Source organism: Triticum aestivum, chromosome 1D (genome assembly GCF_018294505.1).
Source record: "Triticum aestivum cultivar Chinese Spring chromosome 1D, IWGSC CS RefSeq v2.1, whole genome shotgun sequence".
Lineage (NCBI taxonomy): Eukaryota > Viridiplantae > Streptophyta > Magnoliopsida > Poales > Poaceae > Triticum > Triticum aestivum.
The window spans coordinates 404,470,930-404,481,517 of NC_057796.1; the positions used below are offsets into that span (position 1 = coordinate 404,470,930).

Here is a 10,588-nt window from a genome sequence, read left to right on the forward strand (position 1 = left end):
AAGGCCTTACGGGTGGACGCAGATCTGGTCAGGAAACCAGGTTATGGATCTTTCTGACCGATCATGTTGGGGGTAGAGATATCAACATTGACACCTTAAAAGTATTAATAATTGCACGAACAATTGCACTATTGGATCCCTGATCAGAGGGACAAACAATACAAGGGGGTGAGGTTTCAGCAAATGGTAGAGGGCAAGAGTCTGTTGCTGTAGCTCACAGGAGAAAACAGTCCAATTTGGTTGGCAAATGAATCGTTTGAGAAAACAATATGTCAAAGATATTTTCCTTAACATCATCGGTTATCAAGCATAACACAACGATTTACAATTAGTTCACATATACCTCGGTATTTAAACATTTCACATAGCTTGACAGTAATCAAAAGGTTGATATAGCTTGACAAGACTGTACAATAGATGACAGAGCGACAGGGAAGACTAACATACATAGGGTCCATGTATCTATTCATCAAGATAGCATCGAAGGAAGGAAGGACCAAGCAACAGTAATCTCCACCTCAGAGCCACCATCAAGGTTACATGTTTTTTTACTGATGTTGCATTTTTCGGGTGTGAAGAGGACATCAATAGTAGCCATCTCAGCAGGGTGTGAAGGTGAATAGGTCTTTATGATAAATTTCAACTTTCCTCTTAATTCCACAGAAACCACATGCCTTATCAGATCAAGGTGACCATTTCTAGCCATTGGCATTCTTCCATTTTGTGACTCAAGCAGCACAACTTCCGTAGATGGGAGCCCAATGATATCCTCATAACCATGACAAGGTAGTGAAGAGCAGACAATTCTTCCGCCGTGTGGAAAAGGAGATGACCCTTCGTGGGCTTTAACTACTGCACTCAGGATAGTGGCCTGGACTGACTCTTGAAGTCTCTCACAGCATAGTTCCACTGTGCATAAGGGGCTGCTGACAAGGAAACTTCCATGTTGCTCAGCATTATAAAGGTAGAATGTACTGATCAATGCTCTATCCTCAGATTTTGTTTCGTCCTTTACTTTTAGTAGGATTTCAATGTAAACAGTATCCGTCGACACAATCGCACGTACTGGCCCAGTCAATTGCAAAAAAGGATCCTGCAAGAATCAGCATTTGCCATTAACTAATTATTAACAATGATGCAGGCAACAAACAAGAGAGTATAAGACAATAAAATAACATATGTACTTGTTTTGTGAGGATTTGGCGGTCATTCCATGTACGAAGGAAGACGGTCTGCAGCGTCTCGGGCCGCTACCACTCCATACACCTCCGGTGAATGCCCGAGTTCTTCTACTGCAGAGACTTTGATGGAGTTGATCTGCAAGGTGCTCCCCGCAACAGCGTCAACGGGGATGCGGCCTGGTGTGCAATGTGTATATTGCATGGGGCTCAATAACGCTGCACACCGCCCATCGAAGCATGCGTTAGAGATCTACCATTAAGTAACTAGACTCTTTTAAAGATCCATTCAAGAAAAATAGTAAAACAATAACAATCTGGTAACATACTTCAGAGTAAATTCTTACTCTTATAGGAGGAATCAGCCTGCTTTAACATGCAGTAAATAAGGAAGAAACCCAAGTAAGATTGTTACTCACTCTGATGTTCGAAGCTGTAGTCAGTGCCCCATGTCCGTTCCCAGAAGAGGCGGTAAGCAGCGAATGACTTGTCCATCTCCGCGGAAGATTTGGCTCCGTCTCCTCCCAACACCTTCGCTCTCGCCCTCCATGGCGGATAAGAAGGATTCCGATTTCAACCGGACGAGCGTTGATTTCACTTTGGAGTCAAGACCTGGGTCCAACCGCCGGAGCGTGGTGATACGCTCAGAGATCCGTTTCAGCTTGGCGATGCGGTGCACGCACGGCTCAGAAGTAAACATGGTCATGGTCTTAACAAGATCTTTCTTCTCCGCCGAGAACGATCTCAGTATTTCGTGCATCTCGCGCCACAGCTCGTCGATCCGCTTGCAGCACAGCTCTAACCTGAAGGCAAAGCTTAGCGCTGCCGCCGCCTCCTTCCTCGTCCTTTCTGCTTCGAGCACCGAAGCGACGTCGCCGACGTCTTCTTGGATCTTTGACAATATGCCAATGATGAATTTGGGTTTGGACTGCCAGAGGAACGGGTTGTCTGCCTGACCAACAATCGTCTCCTGGGTCTCCTCCTTGGCGGCCGGATCGGGCAGCGCAGCCGCCGCATCCTCGCCGACCTTGCTCTGGGCCTGGATCTCGGGACCGGCCAGGCGTGAGATCCTTTCCGACACATCGAACAGATCGGATTTCAACTTCAAGAGATCCGTGTGTTCGGACCCGCACCATCCCGTCGAAATCATCCTCTCTCCTGCAGGACCTCGATCTGGCTAACACTCTGCTGCATCAACTTTGCGGCCCCATAGAGCTCCTCGCTTAGCACGAATGCGTCGCTAGTTCCCTTCGCCTTTAGGTCCGGCGCCATCTTTTTTTTTGAGGGGTGGTCCGGCGCCATCTCAACGTCCTCGCCAGTGTCCCCCGCCGCTCTTTTTATCTACGTAGGAAGGAGATAGGTTTAAAAACATATCTGGGGAAGGAGATAGGTTTAAAATCATAACAATTACATTACTTACGAGCTCTAATACCACGCATCTCTACGGATGTTTGGCTGTATGTTTTATGTTTGGCTATATGTACAGCGGTTTATATGCACAAATAACTTGGTTACCAAAAACAGAGAAGATATCAACCTATGCACAATTACAAACAAAGATTACGATAGTATACCACAGTAATCAGTATGATAGCTTGGGCAATGTCCATCTTTTTTATGATATATTGATCACAGAATTTGGATTTTATACTCTGAAGAAATTAAATGATTGTCACTTAGCATAACAGTATCTTTAAAACAAGCATGTATATAGAAGGTGCAGTTTCATACAAGCACAATACCAGCTTTTTTACTGCCTATGCAATCATCTCCTGAGCTTTATCCTCCGGTACCTAAGGCAGACTGTTATGACCGGCATATTAGGTGGGCTGTGGCCCAAGTTATCTTATCGTTATTAGGGGCTTAGCCCAATTATCTTATCGGTATTAGGGTCGTTTGCTTAGGAGTCAAGTAAACCTAGCTATATAAGGAGAGGAGATGTATCAATCTAATCAAGCAAGAAGCAATCAGTATTTGCTCGGCTTCCCTTGGGGAGCCGGGAGACCTAACCCTAGCCGCCTCTTGCGCCGCCGCCGCCTCTTCTCCACCACGCAAGGACAGCGCCCAGCCGCCGGCCGCCACGCCCTCGACCTCGTCTTCCTTCATCTTTCCCCTACAATCTCCGCCCTAAAACCGGTAGAACCCTAGCTCCTAACACCTTGATATCAGGTAGCTCAGTTCCGATCATGTCTTCGCCGCCGCCCATCTCGTCGCTTCCGCTGCCGGCCGTCACCACCGCGACGCTGGCCTTCTCCACCGCGCCGCTGCCCTCCCCGTCCGCCCCACTGGTCGCATCCTCCGCCACCGCCGCCACCCCGATGACGGCGCCCTCCACCGCACCACCGGCCGCCGTCTACTCCTCGGCGGAGATCACCGGGGTCCTCAACGATCTCGTCACCGCCATCCAGGGGATACGGCTGTACCTAGCCGGCCCCTACGGGCCGCCGGCCGCCGCGACCAGGCCAGCCGCCCTGCCGTGGTATTCGGCACCCGCGGCGCCGACCGGGCCTCTACACCACCACTGGCCGCTTCAACCGCCGCCCGCCGCCGCGCCCCAATGGCCGCAGTGGCCGGCGCCGGCCCTCGCCGCGTCACCCACGCCACCCGGGTCGTCGCCGGCTCGCCGCCACTGCCCTGGCAGCCCTGGCAACCGCTGGTCGGGCCACTGCAGCCCTCGCTGCAGCTACAGCCAGCCCCCGCCACCGCCCCAATCTGGCCACAATGGCCGGCCGCGGCCATCGCCACGCCCGCCCCCTCCGCCATTTCCAGGCAGCAGCAGCTGCCGCTGTCGGCGCCTCCGCCGCCCAGCACCGGGGTGACTACAATCGCGCCGGCGGGCGTGCCGATTCAGCAAGTGCGGTTCCCGCCCTCGCCGTCCCAGCTTCCGGCCTGGTTGGCCGAGACGTCACCGCCGCCAGTCTACACCATGGCCACGGACCAGCCGGCGCCCTCCCTGTCGTACGACGGGCCCTTCGGCTCCACGGGTTTCCACGCTGGCTTTGACGGGCCACCGCTTTCCTGCGGACCACCTATGCACATCGGACCAACGCCATCCTCTTCGTTGCTCCGTACCGCTGAGCCGTACACTCACTGCGGTCATGCTCATACACCGCCGCGCTTCGCCAAGCTCGCCTTCGCCACCTACGACGGCGCTGAGGACCCCCTCAACTGGCTCAACCAGTGTGAGCAGTTCTTCCGGGGGCAACGGACGCTCGCGTCGGACCGCAACTGGCTCGCCTCTTATCACCTCCGCAGCACCGCACAGACGTGGTACTACGCCCTCGAGCAGGACGAGGGCGGCATGCCCCCATGGGAGCGTTTTCGCGAGTTCTGCCTCCTTCGATTCGGACTACCTATACGTGGGAGCCGGCTGGCGGAGTTGGGCCGCCTTCCCTTCACCTCTACGGTGCAGGACTACAGCGACCACTTTCAGGCCCTAGCGTGCCACGCGTCCGACGTGACAGCTCACCAGCGGGCCGAACTCTTCAGCGGCGGTCTGCCAGATCATATCTGCGTGGACGTCAAGCTGCAGGGACCCCAGGACCTCCAGACGGCCATGTACTACGTCCGCGCGTTCGAGCGCCGCGAGGTGGCCATCCAGCAGGCATCACCGTCCCGGGCCGCTGGGCCGCCACCCTGGCCGGATGTTCCCGCGCAGGGTCGGCCTGCTCAGGCTTCCGAGGCACCCCTTGCCGTGACCGCGGCGCGCCCGTTCCGCCGGCTCACCTCGGCTGAGCTACTCGAGCGTCGCCGCCAAGGGTTGTGCTTCAACTGCGACGAGACCTACATGCCCGGCCACGTCTGCCCCCGACTCTTCTACCTGGAGGCTGCGGACTACATTGAGGAGGACGCCGTCGCCGCCGGGCTCGGCGATCTGGCCGCCCCAGCTGTCGCGGAGGTGTTTGACGCTGGTTGATCACCTCGAGGAGTTCAGCAAGCGCTTCCCCGCCTTACAGCTCGAGGACGAGCTGTTTGTGCAGGCGGGGAGAAGTGTTATGACCGGCATATTAGGTGGGCTGTGGCCCAAGTTATCTTATAGTTATTAGGGGCTTAGCCCAATTATCTTATCGGTATTAGGGTCGTTTGCTTAGGAGTAAGTAAACCTCTCTATATAAGGAGAGGAGATGTATCAATCTAATCAAGCAAGAAGCAATCAGTATTTGCTCGGCTTCCCTTAGGGAGCCGGGAGACCTAACCCTAGCCGCCTCTTGCGCCGCCGCCGCCTCTTCTCCACCACGCAAGGACGGCGCCCAGCCGCCGGCCGCCGCGCCCTCGACCTCGTCTTCCTCCATCTTTCCCCTACAATCTCCGCCCTAGAACCGGCAGAACCCTAGCTCCTAACACAGACAGACCTGAAATCAGATCAAGAACAATAATACACGCACATCACAGTACTTCCTTCCTTGGGAAAGCCTGCCGTGCAACGAAGAAACCGAAAAAATGAAGAAAAGGAGTAAAAGAAATAAGCATGCAAGTTACAAACTTTTGGCTTTAAATTATCCGTAAGAAGAGACCTACCTCCTGTTTCATCATGGAGTAGCCATCCTCTATGGCATATTTCATGCCATTGAGTTAGTTGTTGTAACAGAAACTTTGTTTAGTTTATAGACTTCCTTGAAAGCAGCTTCAAAACTCTCCTGTGATTTTTTGAGTTAAAAAAACAAGCATTACTATATAAATATACAGGATCCATTAACACCAAGAATTAATCATAATTACATGGATGCTCAACAAGTGTGCAGAAGACTGGGTTACATTCGTAGAGTGACCCTCTTTGAAATCTGAAAACTAAAAAATAAAACCATTGTGCCCATCACACCAAGTAGCATCAATGCTCATGTAAGCAAGACAATCCTCATTGGAAAAATGAAACTGTTAGATGAAAAAATACACTGAAATTAAGTTAGTACTGTACCCATTACACCAACCAGCATCAATGCTCATGTAAGTAAGACAATCCTGCATTGAAAGAATGAAACTATTAGATGAATAAACACAGTGAAATTAAGTTAGTGAGTATGCAAGGGATCAAGCTAAATGACTTGTGATCTTGGAAAAGCGAGTGGTGATCTTAGTTCCTTAATAAATTCATCTGGTGCATATTTTGTCTCACTAATGAATAGAGGAATTACCATGGTGCTGCAACACATACAGAACATTGTGATTCCCTCATTTTTATTGTGGTCATGAACTTAACAGTAGGAGATGAACACATAATCGGTAGACAATATTTCAACCACTGTACGAAATTAAGAAAGACAGGTTGTCAGTTCTCTAATGAATATCTCAATATTTTCCTGAATCAGTTGACCAGAACTATGTTGAACACCGGAATCATTGGGTCGAAGAGGAGATCATATGCGAAAGAAAATATGAAGAGAGAGGGGCAACCGACCCGAGAACCAAGCCGCCGAATTAAAGCAGTGCAACTCTCTAGTGCTGGTTGTTCCCAGGAAGTTGCAGGCGCTCCATGCCGACGGATTCCATGGCATAAGGCTTTCGTCACAATGTAGGTACATGTTGCTGCAGGCGAAATCAATCGGTACGAATATGATCGATCATTCAGCAGAAAAAGGACAACGATAATAGATAGATTGCAAAGGTAACGCGCCTTAATTGATCTCACCTCTGGGCATATTGGAAAGCACCCAGAATCCTCAACTCCCCGTGTGTTGCTTCGTCTCCTAGCACCCTCAAAACGTCAGGTGCATGTGCGCCGAATATGATCTTGTCAAATACCTCCTCCGGGCCGTCAGCCTCCACCACTCTGTGACCTGCAGCTGCAATGAATAGTTCATTCTTATTCCTTTTTTTCAGAGGCCAGGGATACAATTCTCCTCTCCAGAGAAAAAAAAATATTGAGTGCAAGAAGAAGATCGAGTAGAACAAAATAAGAATGACCTCCTTCAAAACTTAAGACCGATTTAACATGGCAGCTGATTTTAATCTGACAACCCTTGCTCTCCAGCTCTTCCCTTACCTGTGTAGTACATACATAGCACGAGGGCATGGCGGCGGCGCCTAGGGTTTGCCGCGCCGCATCCTCACGCGCGTCACATCGGATCGATCCGGGCAGGATGCCTCGCCTTGCGTCGATCCCCTCCCGCACCGGAATCCCGCTCGAGCGAGTCGCGGTGGTCGCGGCCGGCAGCGCCGCGCACTTCACTTGGATCCCGATCGAATCGCATGCTCATCACGCCGTCAACTGGAGGGATCGCCCCCGTCGCCGGGCGCGGCTTGCGCCCTTCGTCTGGATCCCGCTCGAGCGCATCGCGCGCCTCGGCCGTGGATGGATTCCCCCGTGACCGATCCACCACTCTGTCCAGCGAGCACGATCCACCTCCCTGTCGAGCGAGAGATAGCCATGTTAGCTTAATGGGCTGCAATAACCGGCCCAGATTACCAGAGGGCTTGGTTTCGGCCTCTAGAGCAGCAGCTGGGGCAGATTTTACATAGCGCGAGACAGATTGCATCTAACGTGATCTGATTCCCCCCTCCAAAAAAAAAAAATCTAACGTGATCTGACGGCCAAAAACGTCTAAATCACAAAAACGGACGGCCGAAAACGTAAATCGCTGAGAGAGCTCGGTTTAGGTGCGGTTATACTGTCCATAATGTGATTTGATGACCGAATATTGTTCGGAGTCCCGGATGAGATCACAGACATGACGAGGGGTCTCGAAATGGTCGAGAGGTAAAGATTCATATATAATAAGGCTATATTCGGACATCAGAAAGGTTCCGAGTGGTTCGGGTATTTTTCGAAGCACCGGGAAGTTACGAGAATTCACCGGGAGAAGTAATGGACCTTATTGGGCCATACGGGAAAAGAGGAGGCAGGCCAAGGGGAGGTGCCCCCCCCCCATGGGTCGAATTGGACTAGGGGAAGGAGGCGGCGCCCCCCTTGCCCTTTCCTACTCCCTCTCTCTTTCCCTCTTTCCTTCTCTCCTACTCCGAAAAGGAAAGGGATTCCTACTAGGACTTGGAAGGCCTAGTAGGACTCCATACTCTTGGCGCGCCCCTAGGGGGCCGGCCTCTCTCCCTCTCTCCTTTATATATGTGGGCAGGGGGCACCCCAAAGACACACCAAGCCTTCTCTTAGCCGTGTGCGGTGCCCCCCTCCACAGTTACACACCTTGGTCATATCGTCGTAGTGCTTAGGCGAAGCCCTGCGCCGGTAACTTCATCATCACCGTCGCCACACCGTCGTGCTGACGGAACTCTCCTTCGTCCTCAACTGGATCAAGAGATCGAGGGACGTCATCGAGCTGGACGTGTGCTGAACGCGGAGGTGTCGTACGTTCAGTGCTTGGATCGGTTGGATCGCGAAGACGTTCGACTACATCAACCGCGTTACTAAACGCTTCCGCTTTCGGTCTACGAGGGTACGTGGACACACTCTCCCCGCTCATTGCTATGCATCTCCTAGTTAGATCTTGCGTGATCGTAGGTAAAAATTTTGAAATACTGTGTTCCCCAACAGTGGCATCCGAGCCAGGTCTATGCGTAGATGTTATATGCACGAGTAGAACACAAAGAGTTGTGGGCGATAATAGTCATACTGGTTACCACCAACGTCTTACTTTGATTCAGCGGTATTGTTGGATGAAGCGGCCGGGACCGACATTACATGACCACGTTCATGAGACTGGTTCTACCGACGTGCTTCGCACACAGGTGGCTAGCGGGTGTCTGTTTCTCCAACTTTAGTTGAATCGAGTTTGACTACGACCGATCCTTGTTGAAGGTTAAAACAACGCACTTGTCGTTGTGGTTTTGATGTGTAGGTAAGAAAGGTTCTTGCTAGAAGCCCGTAGCAGCCACGTAAAACTTGCAATAACAAAGTAGAGGACGTCTAACTTGTTTTTACAGGGCATGTTTTGATGTGACATGGTCAAGACATGATGAGATATAAATTATTGTATGAGATGATCATGTTTTGTAAAAGTTATCGGTAACTGGCAGGAGCCTTATGGTTGTCGCTTTATTGTATGACATGCAATCGCCATGTAATTGCTTTACTTTATCACTAAGCGGTAGCGATAGTCGTAGAGGCAATAGTTGGCGAGACGACAACGATGCTACGATGGAGATCAAGGTGTCAAGCCGGTGAGGATGGTGATCATGACGGTGCTTTGGAGATGGAGATCAAAAGGCACCAAATGACGATGGCCATATCATATCACTTATTTTGATTGCATGTAATGTTTATCCTTTATGCATCTTATTTTGCTTAGTACGGCGGTAGCATTATAAGATGATCCCTCACTAAATTTCAAGGTACAAGAGTTCTCCCTGAGTATGCACCGTTGCTACAGTTCGTCATGCTGAGACACCACGTGATGATCGTGTGTGATAAGCTCTATGTTCATATACAACGGGTGCAAGCCAGTTTTGCACACGCAGAATACTCGGGTTAAACTTGATGAGCCTAGCATATGCAGATATGGCCTCGGAACACTGAGATCGAAAGATCGAACATGAATCATATAGTAGATATGATCAACATAGTGATGTTCACCATCGAAAATTACTCCATCTCACGTGATGATCGGACATGGTTTAGTTGATTTGGATCACGTGATCATTTAGATGACTAGACAGATGTCTATCTAAGTGGGAGTTCTTAAGTAATATGATTAATTGAACTTTAATTTATCATGAACTTAGTCTTGATAGTATTTGCACATCTATGTTGTAGATCAATAGCTTGCGATGTAGCTCCCCGTTTATTTTTGATACGTTCCTAGAGAAAAATAAGTTGTAAGATGATAGTAGCAATGATGCGGACTTGGTCCGTAACTTGAGGATTATCCTCATTGCTGCACGGAAGAATTATGTCCTTGATGCACCGCTAGGTGACGGACCTATTGCAGGAGCAGATGCAGACGTTATGAACGTTTGGAAAAGCTCGGTATGAGACTACTTGATAGTTTAGTGCACCATGCTTTACGGCTTAGAACCGGGACTTCAAAAACGTTTTGAACACCACTGAGCATATAAGTGTTGGAAATATGCCCTAGAGGCAATAATAAAATGGTTATTATTATATTTCCTTGTTTATGATAATCGTCTACTATTCATGCTATAATTGTATTAACCGGAAACCGTAATACATGTGTGAATACGTAGATCACAATATGTCCCTAGTGAGCCTCTAGTTGACTATCGTTGATCAATAGATGGTTGTGGTTTCCTGACCATGGGCATTGGATTTCGTTGATAACAAGATCACATCATTAGGAGAATGATGTGATGGACAAGACCCAATCCTAAGCATAGCACAAGATCGTGTAGTTCGTTTGCTAGAGCTTTTCTAGTGTCAAGTATCATTTCCTTAGACCATGAGATTGTGCAACTCCTGGATACCGTAGGAGTGCTTTGGGTATATCAAACGTCACAACATAACT

General features: G+C 50.0%; 1 pseudogene; it reads right to left on the bottom strand.

Annotated features, from left to right (window-relative positions):
* Positions 1–255: 255 nt before the first annotated feature.
* LOC123182401 (uncharacterized) lies at positions 256–7,535 on the bottom strand (annotated as a pseudogene).
* Positions 7,536–10,588: the final 3,053 nt, after the last annotated feature.